This window comes from Gadus chalcogrammus, chromosome 9 (genome assembly GCF_026213295.1).
Source record: "Gadus chalcogrammus isolate NIFS_2021 chromosome 9, NIFS_Gcha_1.0, whole genome shotgun sequence".
In the NCBI taxonomy this organism is placed as follows: Eukaryota; Metazoa; Chordata; class Actinopteri; order Gadiformes; family Gadidae; genus Gadus; species Gadus chalcogrammus.
Genome location: NC_079420.1, coordinates 7303829 through 7321339, shown reverse-complemented (window position 1 = coordinate 7321339; position 17511 = coordinate 7303829). Strand labels below are relative to the sequence as shown.

Here is a 17511-nt window from a genome sequence, read left to right as displayed (position 1 = left end):
CCATGCAGTGGAAAAGCGGCATAACACAGCAAATTCCATTTTGGTATTTTTACTATAAAAACACAAATAAGTTTACTATAAAAACACGGAAAATTGCCCCCTCCCTCCCCTGACTCTTAAATGCCCTGTTGCTGTCCTGTCATTAAAACATGTTGTCAAAGTCCCTTTCCTAGACATAGTGGTTTGTCTGTTTGCTGAATGCTGATAAAGTGCTGAGCCATACTCCTCTTAAGATATTTATCTGACAAAGTGATGTCTCGTTCAAAATCACATTACTGCTGTTCCATTGAGATAATGTGTCTCATGGCAGGGAACAGTACGAAGAGCTAAATGGCCATGTATCTCCGTCCCAACACACAGCGCGTAAAACAACACGCTATTGGTCCATTCTCAGAGGATCTCGGCTAACAAAACTGGTTAACGGAGGCTTGAATAACAACTGGAGAAGAATTTGTTGTAACCAAAGTAATTAGAAAATGGGGGGCGTAAAAGTGTCTTCAATCAAGTTTATTTGAGTTGAGTCGTAACTTTTATGGTCTTAATGTGATGTTTGGCACAATAACAATACACGGGGGATGATGCTTGTTAATTGTATATGAGCACTTGCATTGTTTGGCTGTGACCTTCATGTTGGATATGCCGTACATGCTCTCTGTAAAATGTAATAACCCAGAAGTAGGTTAAATCTGACAGGCCTTTAAAATCATCTCCTCAGCTTTGTCTTTTAGGCTTTCTCTGAGGTAATTTTAGGCTTCATAATACAACGGCAATCTTTTGGGATTTGCACACTTAATTTAGAAAGAGATTACATTTGTGCCCTTTGCCTTCAGATTTGAGTTAAGGGCATGATTGCCCTCTGCTCGTATTGCTTCCAATGTAATTCATCTTTCTGTGCTGCCTGCCACCACGCTAACATTTGTGAAGGAAGCTGTTAATTCACAACCACCACCATCCTTAACTGATACGACGTTAGCCAGCATGTATTTAATTTCTACAATAATTATTGCAAATAATAGGCCTACATCAAACAGTGCCTAATCGAGAATAAATATCAGGGCAAATGGTTCACAGTTTTCTTACTAATTAAACTGCCATTTGTGAGAATCTTAATGTGAATGTTGTTAATTAGCCGATGTCTCATTGCGTCAAAGATCACCATCCCCTGGGTATTAGCTTAGCATGTTATTAGCACAGATATCATGTTACACACACTAGAAGGGGTTCCTCACAAGGGAACTTTGTGCCATCTGTTTGCGACCTCAGTGAGAGTGCAGTGCCTTGTTGACAGGGTGTCTGATGTGGGTGTGGGCTACTTTGCGTGTGAGGATGTAACCACAGCTTTGTAGTGTGGAAAACAAAATCTGTGCTTTACACAAGTAGAGCATTTTCTGATCCACCAGACAAAACACGCTTTCTTGTTTTTTGAAGGGCGTTGGATATCAAGCTGAGAATTTAGGCAAGTTAGGTAAGTGCTTAACTCAAATCTGTTCCTTAATACTTGTAGCATAATCAAAATGATATATCTCCGGTTAGGTAATAGTACATGTTGGTTGTCTATCGATTACATTACTTACAACCAACTCCTCTCGCAGTTTGGTTATTTCTGGTGGTTCATTGAATGTGTGTTTAAAACCGAGTGTAGCCCAGGTCTTGCTCTCCTCTCTAATATTATATTCAGCCATAATTAAGTGGAGGCTGCATGGCAGTCTAGTAAACGTTGATGACTCATATCTCTTAGCAAGCAGATCATTCAGGGAATTCTGTAGCACAACACTCTGCTTACGATAGGTTCAAAGACCTGTTTTATTTACTGTATTTAGATACTTTTTGTAGATACTGGCATTCTATACTATGTTCAAATATGATGCTACACTAGACTACTCTATTCTACAAAACAATACTGTATCATGCTGTATTATATTAAATGAAACGTATTATGCTTTAGCAATAACATATCGTGTAACAATCGTGTCAGTCAGTCATGATTTCCTGTGGATGGAGGATTTCTAACCCCAAAAGTGCCAAAGGTTCACCCAGGGCGGTAATGCATTTCTTTGAGCATGGGGAAGTTGGGTACCGGTGGCCTAAACGCCTCCTCTAGGCTGACCCCTAGCAGAGAGACTCACTAATGCAAGGCTTCAAGGTCGGCACACGGTATTCCGGGATCCTGCTGGAAAATCTGGAGGAATTCCAACCGCAGCGTCCGTTGGCTAAAGCCACTTCCGCACCGACGGATTGCTCTGTGAACGCCCGTCTGAAATCCCACCTTTGCCTACAAGGCAGCGCCAGCAGCCCTCTGTCTTCCAGCGCGATGCCAAAAAAACAAGCCTGACGTGACACGGTGGAAAGTGTCCAATTAGAGAAAACGTATCTCCTCCCTCGAGCCACTCTGGAGGGCTTTTGAACAACCCCTGTTCCTCTGGCACATGTACGTCTAATCTATGGCACTCACAAACAGACAACTTCACCCGTAGAAACTGCCGAGCTGCGTCAGCCCTCCTCGACCCTTTAGCTCAGGCCTGCTAGCTTTTGATACCCTTCCTTTCACGCCAGAGGCAGCTTATAACTGTTTTTGCGCTTAATAGAGTGCTAATGAGTGTTTGTGTGTTGGATCATCAAGTTCTCGGTGGTGTGGGGGGGGGGACCCGCTTACCCTACAGTGTGGGTTACCTCTGACTGTTGGAGCTGGGTGGGATGCAGGGATGAGTGGGAGGGAGGGAGGATCTGCCCTGTGGGAGAAAGCATGGTGCTGGAAGCTAAATCCTGCAGCCAGCCCTAAGGTGACGGGTTTCCATGGCGCGTGCAGTGAATACTGAACAACTTAAGCGCCTCATTATACATTTAGGGGCGTCCTGTGTTGTTTTTCTTTTTTTTCCTCTCGTAAAGCCGATGGACAGCTAATTGTTTGTGGATCAATAGTGTGCCGTCCCAGCGGCTCCGTGGCGTGAGTGGAGTGCGTTTGAAACTCGCAAAATCCTATTACGCGTGGCAGGGAACGGGAAGGCCTACAGCACTAAGAGCACTACTGACCGGCGAGGGGCCTCCGTGAGCTCCTGTGCGGAAGCCATTATTCAGTCTCTCTCTTTCCTTGTTTGTTTGCTTTCAATGCGTGCATTGAGAGCGCCCATTGTTGGAAACGTCCGCTTATGTAATTCTTTACGACCCTCTATCAAATACAAATCAGTTTTGCCCGGTATGTTTTTCAAAAGAGGGGTGGATTATCATTATTTCTGAATGTGGATGTATGGATGTCCTGCACATTGTCGACGAATCAACAGGTTCTGGAAAGCACAATGAATTTAGAGAGTGCTGTTGCTCTTGTTGTTTTTTCATGTCCAATTCAGCACAGATGGTTTATAAATACCTTGTTGTGAAGTCGAAAAAAGATTGTGTGTGTGCATGCATGCTGGTGTGCGTGCGTGTGTGTGGGTGGGTGCTGTTGTGTGTGTGTGTGTGTTTGTGTATGTGCGCCTGTTGTAAGTGTGTGTGTCTGCTTGCTGGTTCGGTGTGTCTGCCCGCACGTACGTGCAAACAGACACAGACAGACAGAGAGAGGGCATGGAAGCAGTAAAGAGAAAGCAAAGAAAGTGAAAGAGCAAGTAGAGAGCAGCGAGGAGGGAGATGGAATAGAAAGACAGCGAGCAAGAAAGATGGCTAACGAGCATTAAGCAGAGGACAAAATGCTTGGAGCCTGGCGCTCATTCTTGTCTGCAGCGTTACCAGAAATAAAGGCGGTTGCTGTGTTGCTGGATAGTGCTGAACCCTCCCGGGCAGCGAAGCCTCCGCCGTCCCAGTTTGCCAGCATGCATGGCGGGCAGCCTGGACCGGCCTCCTACCCCCCCCCCCCCCCCCCCCCCCCCCGTCAGATTCTGAAGAGCCCCATTGACGTGGGCGGTATTAGCATTCAATGGAGGTGGAGGATGTTGAGCAGGTCAGGGTTTGTGTTCCACACTACCTAACTTGTTCTTCGCTACAGAGGTATCAAATGTGTCCCTCGCCGGTTGCGTAACCCGATGGGAATAAGTGAAAAGAGACGAGGCGAGCTCCCAGCTAGCCAGGGTTCTCCCTTTGTGTACATCGCTTTGAGCTGCCAGAAAGCCATGGGTCACTCACGGCAACGGCCCCGTTTTGGCTGGATCCTGTCACATCTGGCCCACAAACGCACTAACGCAGTGATGTAACCGCTCGTGTCCTGTTTATTTGATGTTTTCGGTTGTTCTCTGACAGCTACTGGAATTATACGCTTCTTGACAACTCTGTGTACGGCCACAGTGTCTTTGAAGTAGCTGAGACGGCCCTGGAGAGTTTCGGTAATAGTTGTGTGTGTATTATGCGAGGGTCTGGTGCTTCTTCGGGGAGTAAGCCAGTGAATGCGTTTTCATTAGTTTACATTTTAGCTGCAGCAGCTCAACCTTCAGATATAAAGCTGTGGTGTTTGGTCATGATGAAGCAGCTGACATAACCCCTGGACATTCTAAATATTGATTAAAGGTGCAATTGGGAGAGAGAGAGGGGATGTGTGTGTGTGTGTGTGTGTGTGTGTGTGTGTGTGTGTGTGTGTGTGTGTGTGTGTGTGTGTGTGTGTGTGTGTGTGTGTGTGTGTGTGTGTGTGTGTGTGTGTGTGTGTGTGTGTTCCACCTCAACCGGGCTAATTAATAACTAGCATGAACATTTGAGTGCCCATTAGTTTGAGATAAAAAGACGCCAACTCCCATCCGTGCAAGATAAAATGCCCACAAAAGCAATGGAGATGGCCATGGCGAAGACTGCGGTTCTGCGAAGTCAGGTCCGCACAACCTCCAGCGAAACACAGCTTCACCAGCTGTGACGCACACGACATCGTTGCGATAGGACCAATGTGAACTATAACCGTGCGTTCCATTCACAACTGCCTGATTTGTTAATGTTCCTTCATTCCTTTAATTACACATTCCAAAGGTTAATGTCATTGTTGGCATTATTCGATCCTATTATCTGCTAACGCAGCCAAACTAAACAATGCAGGTCTTTCAGTTTGTTACCCCTAGAACGAAATACACTACAGCTGTTCAGTCTGGGTCATCCCCCCATCCTTTACCGTCCAGTACCCCCCACCGTGCCACATTGACTGTTATCTGCAACAAACAGTTCCCACATATATATACACACACACACACACACACACACACACACACACACACACACACACACACACACACACACACACACACACACACACACACACACACACACACACACACACACACACACACACGCGCACACAACGCAAAAACACATAAAAAAAACACACACACACATCATATACTACACACATACATGCACACGCACACATATACCTAAACATACATACAGTGCAAGGCAAGGCCACACATCTTTCTCAGAAGTAGTATTTCTTAGAAGTGACAAATCATCTCATATTGCACGCACACACACACACAGACACACACACACACACACACATACATTTAAAGACAGGATGACTCTATACCGACTGCACACTCTATACCGCAGGCAAATAATATACAGACATCAGATAACAAAAACCCTTCAAGGTAATGTAAAATTGTATTCACACATAGAATGAAACAAGGCGATAACATCCTTAGAGATCCACGAGGGCTGGTTAAATGCAGAATTGTCTGTTTGATGAATGACATGCATACATGTTTTCTTAACCTAGTTTGTCTGTATGGTTTCTGCTTGAGGGGAGCGTTAAGGATGTCTGAACCCAACACTGAACGTGAAGCTGTGTAGGCAGTTTTCCCGGAACCTTTTCTGTGATGTACTTAGTTGGACTGCGCACTGGGACACGTCCACGTAACTGGGGATTGATCAGCCACATGTTCAAACAAAGACCATGTTATCCTCATGCCAGAGATTTCACCAAACAGTTTGCTAGTTTATGACTAGTATCCAATCGTACTGATGTTTACCATTATATTAGTATTGCTAGTATGGTAGCCTATTGTTTGCTTGACTAATGTTTACTGAAAAATTATTGCTTATTTGCTTATTACACGGCTACTTACTAAAGAAAGCAATCATTTTGCACATGATACACGAAAATATTTATTAATAAAAATAAAATTGTATTGCTTAAACTTATAGAAAAAAGTCTGTTCAATAAGCTGGGTGGAAGTCTGTTATTCAAAGCAACGGTCTGTTATTCAAAGCAACGGTATGTTATTCAAAGCAACGGTATGTTATTCAGATATAAAAACCTCTTGCCGATGCCTTGACCGACCTATCAGGATCTGGTATTCATCGAAGCTGTGGAATGTTTGCTAATGAACTTCAGAGTTCTGTGAGTCGCAGAATATAACCAACACTTCCACAGAGCTGTGGGTTGATCAACAGCCCACGATGGACTACCACATGTCAGAATGGAAAACATGTCGTCTTAACGCCAGAGATGACTTCCTGTCATCTGGAGGCCATGACACCGTTCACACACTGCAATCTTTTGGTCTAATTAAAAAAAAGATAAGCTTCGATTATACCGGGAGATCCGTCTCATTGTGTCTTGTGACAAAATGAGGGGGATTTCAGTCACATACACAGTGTCAATTCCATGAGCGTGCGTGTGTGTGTTTTTACATGATTATTATTCATCTACTTCGGCTCAGCTGGGTTGTTTACTTTGGCACCTGGTCGATGCCAGGAGCCGCGGCTCCACCGTGTGACTTGGCTGCCAGGCGGGCGATGATGACTCAAGTCTTTGGCCGGGCGGCATGGCCTCATTGGCAGGCGCCACTCACGCTGTTTGTCCGAGCAGCGGCCCCGGGTACGTCCGTGTGCTCCTCAGCGGTAAACACACACGGTTTGAGAACGATAAGAGAGTCCATGTCCCGGAGAATTAGAGTCGCAAGGATGTACCGGTGGTCGAGATTCAAGAGGTAATATGTATGTGTGTGGAATTATTATTTGCCAATGCGGCTGGCCTACTTAGGTGGAAGGGCAATGCTGCCTGGGGAGAAAATCCTGAATGTTGCATAATTTTCAATCTCTGTTCAAGTGTCATTGAGACGGGGTGGTGGGACAAGATGAGTTCATGGCAACACGGCGGTCAGTAAAATATACAGAGCCGGTGTTGTGATTTTTGCTTTTGATGTGTTTTATGAGAGCATACATGACCTATTGTCTATATGGCCATTCAATCCAAACAGAGAGAATTATCATGATTCAAACAGAAACATATGTAAGCAGAAAATCCCTAATGTAGGGATCTAACGTCTCCTCAGGCAGCAATATTCTGGGGTTATTAATTATGTAGTAAACCAAAATAAAAAAGAACATTGGAGGAGAAGGATTACGTCTTGTGTTGATTTAAAATGCGTTATTTGCAGGACTTATTGAGCGTGACGCGTAATGAATATGTGAGGAGGTGTGTGTGTGTGTATCATCAACAACATCAATTCAAATGTGTTTTCCATTAGGATTCCTGTCCTAAACCAATGCTTTGCCTGGCGGCCATATTCCAGACTCTTATCAAAGACAGATAACATTCTCCTCTAATGGCCCCACCAAGGTCCCGTCTGATTGTCATCAAATTTTCCGGAATGTTCCGAAAACATTTCCCCGAACTTGTGAGCAGTGTTCCCCTATGTGGAAAATGTACAAACTGAAAATTCTCTTATTTGCCAGTTTCGTTTTCATGGACAACAGACTGGTTTTTGTTGTCCTTGGGCACAGCGTAGTCGTGTGTCTCGGCGAGGCAGCCATGCTGGCATAGCGATGGGAGAGTGGGGGAGGGTCGTCTGAAGGAGAAACAGATCAAGCAAATTCAATTATGAAATTCTCAAGGCTTCAGCACACTCCCTCTTGGTCGTTAATCAACCGCTCTGTCGTTTACTGACCGGGCAGGGTAGGCCTGACCGCTGTTATAGGGTTTCCTGCAGGCCTGCTACTACTACTCATGGGATGAATGAAGTAGAATAACAGAGACAGAATTATTCATCTTTTCAGATGCAGCCACGAAGATTTAACGAATAAAATCAAAACAACGTTGTTTAGTTTGTAATCCAATTCGACTGGATACAATGATAGTGAATGTATAGGAGCACTGTATTTTGGGGTGTTGATGATTTTTGGCTCAAATTGAGCACATTTGAATTTCAGGGATGTAGAGAACAGAATGGCATGTCTCCATTTCATCATGGCTCTTTAAGACCACAAAACTCAATCCCATAGTCAATACAGTGTAATGGATACTATCTCTCAGTATCACCTTTCCTAAATACTAATAAAAATCAATCATTGATCCACAAACCAGTTAAGGATGGGAAAGAAAGAATAGCTTTTACCGAGGTCATTTATATAACTCATGTTCGTTGTTTCCACTGTTCATTGACCACCATTCTCACAAAGCTTGTCTCTTGAGAAGTGTCTTTGGTTTGTGAATATAACTGACTTAGACTAGCCTAGTCTGCCTTCCTATTATCTACTTATGAGGGTCAGTGGTTATACTTCCGCCATTTTATGCCAATGAAAAGGTCCAGTCATGTGTAGAGGCTAGAGAAAACGCACTTCAGCTAACTTGCACTTATCCCGTGACTGTTCGCGTACAGTCCACACACACACACACACACACACACATACACACACAGACACACACACACACACACACACACACACACACACACACACACACACACACACACATAAACACACAGACACACACACACACACACACACACACACACACACACACACACACACACACACACACACACACACACACACACACACACACACACACACACACACACACACACAAACAAGTTAATCTGGAGTCACTTTGTTTCTGTGACACAGCAGCTGAAGAGAAAGAGAAATTGTTCAGTGTGTGGGACCAATAAGTGTTGAGTATAACAGAGTAAGGGCTAGCCAGAGATTATGGTCATTACAAGGTTTCTGTGTGCTCAACAATTGTATAATCAATGGTACTCAATATAGAAAATTTGATTTGGTTGTGGTCGGTGTTATAATTTATAATATATATCTATACCAACCATATATCTATACTGTATACCGGTTATAAAGATGTTTATAGGGTTAGCAATGCCATACAATGATACACCTTGCCAGGCCATTTGACACTTTGCTACTGTAGTCTACTATACTTGTCCTTACCATTATACTACACTATATACTATGCTAGGCTATACATGCCATGCTACGCTATCCTAGCATATAGGATATGCTATCCTATACTACATTACACTATCATATGCAAAACTATACTACACTATACTATGCTAAGATATACATACCATGCTACGCTATACTAGCAAATAGGATATGCTATCCTATACTACATTAGACTATACAATGCTATGCTATACTTCACTATGCGTCACTACGCTACCCTATACTAAGGACATTATTGACCTTCCTGGGGAAAATGCAATAGCTGTGGCCGTTTGTGGATGTGCTCTGTATCATATCACCATAGTGATGTTTAGTTGATCACAGAATAACAGAGAGGAGTGCTCCGTTCTGTTTGCAGGACTACGGTTTTTAGTTTATATAAAAAGCCTGGTGTTAGGTTTCATAGTCCCTGTGAGGTGTGTGTGTTAGTGTGCTTGTGTGTGTGTGTGTGTGTATGGGGGTGTGCGTCTGTGAGTGTTTCGGGGGGACTGTGATGTGTTAAGGGATGGGCAGGATGAATCTGTGATACAAAAACAAGATAAAAGGGAGGAAATGCTACAAAAGTGAATTTAAGAATGATGAAATATAATCGCATGGATGTGCGTGTGTTTGTTTGCGTATGTCTGTGTGTGTGTGTGTGTGTGTGTGTATGTGTATGAAGGAGAGAGAAACCAAGATGGACAGAAGAAAGGAAAGAAGAGAAAGCAAGCGTGTCAACATAACTGTGAATGACAAAAACATGGCACCAGGGTCCCCGCTTGGTGACCCTGTTTGCTAATTAGGTGTCAAACCCATTTTTCCACCCCGGGAAAGAAAGATTGTATCGAAGAGCTATAATTGCCAGAAGGCTGAAGTGAACATTCATCACACCACCATTAACATACTTAGGCTTTTTGATCTTGACGCTGTGTGTGTGTGTGTGTGTGTGTGTGTGTGTGTTTGTGTGTTTGAGTTTAAATCCAAATGATCAGTTTGATAGATTGGACCCTAGAGGTAGGCCTAATGGATCTAACTAGCCATTTAGTACCGTGGGCTCTAATGTAGATGGAGCATACGCACAGTAGGTCTGTATCTGATCCAATTAGTCTCAATGCAAATAATCATTAACTGGTTTCTCAGATAGCAAAGCCATAACTGTTGTAACGTTGTGACCCCGGAGCAGAATGCTTCCTAACATCAGGGCTCAGATGGTAGTGGATCCTCTCATTAGCTCACCACATCTTAACCAAGTGGTTTTCTTGACCGATTTCCACTTGCCTCTCTGCGTTTAGCCCGCACCCCCCCCCCACTTTGACAATATTTGCGTTTTGTTCAGCGTCGCATGAACATTGGCCTATTTAACGCAGGCCTCCAACGCCCCTTCCTCAAGACGCAGCGCGCCTGCTCCCCCCACGCTGAGGACAGCCCGCTGACCCCCCCAGCTCGTCCCACGGAGAAGGTGCCACTCTAAGTGGACTGGCCATTTCAGGACCTTCCTTCTGATGCATTGTGTTGTGGCTGCATTGTGTTGGCCTCTCGTTGCGGTCATTGATGCTCTCTTTGCGGGTCGTATACGCTATTGTGTCTCTGCTCCAAAGTGAAAAAGAGCAAGTCATTGTCCTTCACAAACACACATCCATCTGCGGTCAATACGATGATATTGCCGGTGACCTATATGTGAAGACTTGAGGTCAATGGGGGGGGGAGGGGGGGGGGGGTAAAATACCTCGGCACATGCGAGTGGTCTTTTGAACGTTGACAGAGTACAGATTGACACATTATGCCCAGACGGAGCCCATGGCAATGCCAGCTTGTGAGATATCTTGGCATCTCATCCCCCTTGGGGATGAAATAATCCTGAAATAATAATCATCTTCGCTGTTCCTTTTTCTGTGAAGCAGACTTGCCCTCTGGGAGGAAAATGGCCCACATGGAAATGTAACAGCAATATCAATGCACGTCTTCACACACACACGCATGCACGCACGCACACACGCAGACACACACACACACACACACACACACACACACACACGCACGCACGCACGCACGCGCGCGCGCAGACACCATTAGGCGTTCAATCTCACTTTCATTAAATCCCTGTATCGGTCAGAGGTTTATTCTAATTGGTCCTTGTCTTGAGGGTGCCAGGACACATCATACTGAACCAAACGGGAACGGACAGAAGAGGGGGAGACAGGACAGTTAAGAGAACTGGAAAGGACAGGAGGACAAGACAATACAGGGGAAGAAGACACTGGACTGGAGGTGCAAGAAAACGGTTGGACGGACAGAACCGCAGTGACGACGGGGCGGTGGAAGAGAGGGCAGGAGAAGACGGAAGAACCTGATTGGCCGGTTGAGGCTGGCTGCATTACCTTGCATGACTGAGGCTTCTCCCCCTCTGCTGAGTCTTAGTGGGGAGCAGCGATCAATACGGTCCCAACCTGCTGCTGCTGGGGCACCGGGCCCGAAGCAGGAAGTGGATATCGCTTCTCCACGCACCATCCATTATGGATGAGAGGAGGAAACCAAGTGGAGAGAGGAGAGGATAGCCTGGCTATTACCAGACCAAGCCAATCGTAGATTGCACGTTGGTCTGGGGAAGCTGCTGTCATTTTCTTCAGCACAAGAGGTGCGTTCAATGGGCCTAGTTCAACTGACTCTGTACGCGATTGGCTTCTTGCGGTCGCTTCCCTGTCATCATTGTGTTAAACCAGCCAATAGCGCGCCAAGGGGAAAAGCGAGTTTGGTGATTGGCTCCCGCCAAAACGTATCGGAAGCAGAAAGAAATGTATTGCTCTTCTCCAGACCCTTGTGCAGGGCGAACTCAATTCGCCGGAAGAATGGGCGGGGCTACCCAGGCTAAGGAGAGGGGGGAGAGGGGGGTAAAGGGGGATGGGGTGGGGGGGGGATCCAAGGAAAGAAGAAGGGGATCAGAAGACCTGGAGGAAGAGTGTCCAGGAGAGTTGAGGAGGTGGGGGAGGAGGAGATTAGATCAGATTAGATCAGCCAGGAGGAGGAGAGGAGCAAGGATTGCAGACGATTGCAGAACCGTCAGCCTGGTGGCATTGTGATGCTAGGCTCTGCAGGCGTTAAAACAGCTGGTTCCCAAAGTTCAGTCAGCAGGGTCAGGGGGTGTCGTTCAGTGCTGTCTTCCAGAGGAGGGGAGGACGCAATCCGCACAGCTATTTAGAATTCAAACATCAATTTTTCCTCAGCCTCGGTTTCCTTCTCCTCCTCAAGTAACATTTCGCCTTTCAAAACATCTCTCTCTTCATGTTTCTATACTTCATTCTCTCTATTCCATTTTGTCTGTCACACACACACACACACACACACACACACACACACACACACACACACACACACACACACACACACACACACACACACACACACTCCATCTCTATCACTCTTTTCTCTTTCTCTCTCTGCCTCTCAACCTCTCTCTCTCGCTCTCCTCTCTAACAGTATTTTCTCTCTCCCTCACCATGGCTGGCTGGTTGTCTCAATTTCCCCACCTCACCCAATGCCCCCCTTATATCTTTATGTCTCTGACTGTACCCCCCCCCCCACCCCCCTCACCCTGCTCTGCTCTGCCTCATCCGTTCCCCCTTCAGCAAGCAGCCCCATTCCTCCTTCTCTCTTTCTCTCCTTCCATCTTTCTCTCGCTCTTCTCATCTTTAATCACTTCCTCCACACCAGAGCGCTTTGTGAGGTCACAGCTGGGAGATCCTGCCGTTCCAAGGCTTGATGTTGGTGTGTGTGTGTGTGTGTGTGTGTGTGTGTGTGTGTGTGTGTGTGTGTGTGTGTGTGTGTGTGTGTGTGTGTGTGTGTGTGTGTGTGTGTGTGTGTGTGTGTGTGTGTGTGTGTGTGTGTGTGGTATCATGAGAAGCTGTGGTACTGGTACAGTGCTGATGTCACCCGACAGCCAGCAGGTTTCTCTATGACGGGTATGTGTGTGCGTGGGTGGGTGGCAGCGTACCTGTGTGTGTGTGTGTGTGTGCGTGTGTGGGTCTGTGTGTGGGTGAGTGACAGGTGGCCTTACTGTCTTGCTGTGTATTCATTTGTAATTAAGATGGCAATGTCAGATTTGAGTAGGAGTATAAACATTGGCAAGTTATACATATAATATTGTAGGGATATTGCTGTTAAGAAATGGAAGTTTCCTGTTCCGATTGTGTGCATACTTGTATGCAATCTTTTTTTTTTCTTTGTTTGTTTGTGTGTACGAGTTTGTGTTTGTGTTTCGCTGCAGATAACTCTGCAGAATAGATGCTCATTATACTTTTCTTACTCTGCCGCTGCCACACTCAACCCTGCAATGCTACTGTACACAATGCACTGAACACAAAAGCACACACCTTGTGTGTGTGTGCGCGTGCAAGTATTGCGAGCGTGCGAGCGTATGTTTGCACAGAAATGTAGGTTTTCCTCTCGAGGCAATACACTATATATTCCACTCACGGTACGATCACCTCATAAAATATGCATCGTACCTCATTTCCATGCACGTTCCTATACTGGACAACAAGTGTGTGTGTAACACATGGGTTTTCTAAGACTCCTCCTCAGTCTAGTTTAGCTTACTGGGCTGGAGAGTAGCATGAAGCAACATCTCATTAAATGCACTTCTGCCCCACACAGGCATTGTTCATCCATGTGTGTTGCATTCGCAAGGCGCAAAGATTATAAAAAGAAGGGCTTGAAATGTAACTTGTGTGTTTGTTTGTGTGTGTGTGTGTGCGTGTGTGTGTGTCTTGCCACCGCACCACAGTTTGAGACGAGGTCCCTTTTACCTCGGCCTAGCACGTTAGCTTGCGCGAGCATGTGTCAGGATATTAGCGTATTAGCGGTAGCAGCATGGAAGCCCCAGTCCCCGGGGTGTCTAGGGTGTCTCTCTGTGGAGAAAGACCACTGTACGAGGGAAGGAAGGAGTATTTTGGTTAGTGGGCCAGTAACAGAAATCCCCTAGGAGACTGGGCTCTTGCTCATCAGGCGAATGAGGCAAGTGAATATTAACTAGGATGACCTTGTTCTTGGTCTCCTGATTACCTGAAGGTGAAACGGCAAACTGGAGGCGCATGCATTTGTTGTCTATGGCTGCATTATTCAGTTCATTATAATGCCTTTATTTACTCGTTTACGACCAGATGCTAATCCAATTAGCGCTCTCTCTCTCTTTCTTTGTGTGTGTGTCTCTCTCTCTCTCTCTCTCTCTCTCTCTCTCTCTCTCTCTCTCTCTCTCTCTCTCTCTCTCTCTCTCTCTCTCTCTCTCTCTCTCTCTCTCTCTCTCTCTCTCTCTCTCTCTCTCTCTTCTCTCTTCTCTCTTCTCTCTCTTTCATTCACTCTCTCTCTCTCTCCTCTCTCTTTCATTCATTCATTCATTCATTCATTCATTCATTCATTCATTCATTCATTCATTCATTCATTCATTCATTCATTCATTCATTCATTCTCTCTCTCTCTCTCTCTCTCTCTCTCTCTCTCTCTCTCTCTCTCTCTCTCTCTCTCTCTCTCTCTCTCTCTCTCTCTCTCTCTCTCTCTCTCTCTCTCTCTCTCTCTCTAGGGCCCTGTGGCTCTAGCGGGGTCCCGTTCTCCTCCAACGGCCCACACCATTGCCCTGAGACAACCAATACCTCTTAGCACCACTTCATTTCACATTGAGGCCATTTTGGGATAATAGAAAAGTTGGGATCTAGCTGCCAGCTGGCAGGTCTGGCTATTCTTTATTTATTTTTTGGTACACAAAGTGGTCCAGCCGATGTTCAGGAGGTTTGTTCTTAGCTGTAATGTGATTTGTGCTCGCCTTAGAAATGAATCCAAGTAACTTGCTGGTCATTGATGGCCTCAATCCTATAACAGCAGTGTCAAAGCATCTCTGCTGCATATTAACAGTAAATGAACAGCATAAACAGTAACTACAAGGCATATAACCACATCAATTTAGCTCTGTTGACAGGATTTATGCACGCACACATGCACGGCACTCACACACATGGACGCACACACACACACACACACACACACACACACACACACACACACACACACACACACACACACACACACACACACACACACACACACACACACACACACATACACGTTGTGTGTTTGTTTAACCCGGTTTGATGAATTGTGTCAGCAATCTTTAAATTACTTTTTAAACAATCCAATTTCTCAGATTGTCATCGATTTCTTCTTCTGTTCTGTCTGGCTGGCATGTTAATCCACTGTGCTTATTTAAATGCAAGCCTAATATTAGTTTTTCTTGCTCAGACAGCACCATGGTCATCTTGAGTGAGAGTCTGAGTGGTGTTGATACACAGCATACCCCTGGCTCCTCAGGGTGGAATACACACAGAGAGTGTGTGAGGGAGGAATTATCTTTGTTTATCCCCACTGGGACAGTGGGTTGTGCTGAGTCAGCTTCCCTCTCTGCTAAACGCAAGAGCAGCCCAGTGAATCATGCCAGACACATGCACTCCAACACCCCTGACGCTCGCTAGACATTATTTCCTTCACTTCTGACACTTCTGACAGATTTGCAGCACTTTTGATGAGCTCTAAAAACAGTGTTTAATGGATCGTGGCGTGCCTATCTCAAAAGAAAAAGAGAATGGTCCCCCCTTATCGACATCGGAACAATTTACAGTCGTTTTAGATCAAACCCTCCACATGATGGAACAGGGAAATTGTTCTCCCAGCTCCAGGAACTAGGATGACCCAAAGAAATCCTGACCTACTTCATTTCTTTCGAAGCCTCAAAGTGGGACGTTCTGCACCTTGCATATTCATGTGCCTGTGTCCGTGGAGACAAGCACGTGCTTTGCTTTTACATATGCATTATCTTCCACAAAGTGTTCCCCTTGTGTAGCCCTTCTAGTATGCTTACCTTCATTTGGATACGGTGTAGTAGCTAGCTAGTGGTGTTTGACCCTCAGTCTCACAGACCCTGGGTTCTGATTCCTGAAGGCCGCAGGCTATCCCCTCCCTTCATCCAACCGCCATTCATCCAACCGCCTTCATCTAACCCCCTTCATCTAACCCCCTTCATCTAACCTCCTTCATCCAACCGCCTTCATCCAACCGCCTTCATCCAACCGCCTTCATCCAACCGCCTTCATCCAACCGCCTTCATCCAACCTCCTTCATCTAACCTCCTTCATCTAACCCGGCATCCTTCGTCAAGATGCTGACCCCCTTGCCCATTAACAACATTGCGTTATAAACATCGCTCTGGATAGAAGCATCTGCTTAAACAACTAGATAGTCTTACACATGAGCCGCGTTCTGAAGCATGTTGTGTCCACTGTAAGTGGGACACACATTTCCCGGCAAGGCTAATGGAAGCCTCCGAGGCAGCAGCATGGGAGAAAGTCAGCGAGATTAAACTGCATGAAATCCAATAACCGGAATCAATCACAGGCTTTGTTTTTGCTCTCCCGGTGAGGTGGGGCCCGTTCCTCTTTTCTTTGTGGGCTGATTAGGGGCTGTTTGTTTACCATATTTTCAAGCGGGTGTGGATGTGTGCCCACTGATTCACAGACATCATAATGAAGGATGGATTCGTAAATTGCCATCATTGGCCAATTTGCGGATGTAATATTTGATTTGCGGTGCTCTGCATGCGCCCTACAGGGCCAGATCTGCGGTCGCCTCGCCTGCAGGAACGCCCTTTCACTGGCTAGCTTCCGTCATCCAAGGCCCTTGTGAGGTTCTGATCTTGTTTTTAAGGCGGATGATTGAGGTTGTTAATAGAGCACATCTACGGCTATGTAAGACCCTTGTAAAAGAGGTACTGGGCTGTGCATAAGGGCTGATGAGTCTATCTAGAGGTGTCTGTATTCCTTGCATGCTCCCTGCTGTTCGGGTGTATGTGTGTAAGTCTGTAAGTCTGTGTGTGTGTGTACAAGTGTGTGTGTGCGTATGTGTGTGTGTGTTTGTGTGTGTACTAGTGTGTGTGTGTGTGTGTACAAGTGTGTGTGTGTGTGTGTGTGTGTGTGTGTGTGTGTGTGTGTGTGTGTGAGTGTGTGAGTGTCTGTGTGTGTGTGTGTGAGTGGGAGAAGGGGAGTGGTGGGAGTGCTTAAGGGATTAGAGCCGGGCCGGGTTGCCGATTGGGAGGAGAAGACCCCTCAGTGGAGAGCTCTCACCACGGGGGGGGTCTCTTTAGCTGCGCCCTATTTGCATGGCTTCCCTCTTCTGAACAGAGAATGAGGCTTTTCTCTTTTTCCTCCCTCCCTCCCTCCCTCCCTCCCTCCCTCCCTCCCTCCCTCCCTCCCTTCCACCCCCTCCCTCCCTGCCTTCCTCCCTCCCTCCTTTCCTCCCTCCCTAACTCCTTCCCTACCTCCCTCCCTCCCTTCCAGCCCCCTCCCT

At 46.0% G+C, this 17511-nt stretch overlaps 1 protein-coding gene across 4 annotated transcripts in view; it reads left to right on the top strand.

The window, feature by feature from the left end:
* Positions 1–17511, top strand: part of cntn1a (contactin 1a) — a 71302-nt gene that overhangs the window by 4244 nt on the left and 49547 nt on the right. The window contains exon 1 of one of the 4 annotated variants that reach the window (XM_056598964.1): positions 1211–1465. The exons of the other annotated variants lie outside the window; for them this stretch is intronic. The gene's annotated coding sequence lies outside the window, so the exon portion shown is untranslated. Of the gene's footprint in view, positions 1–1210; positions 1466–17511 lie in introns of those variants that run through there. 4 annotated transcript variants of the gene reach the window in all.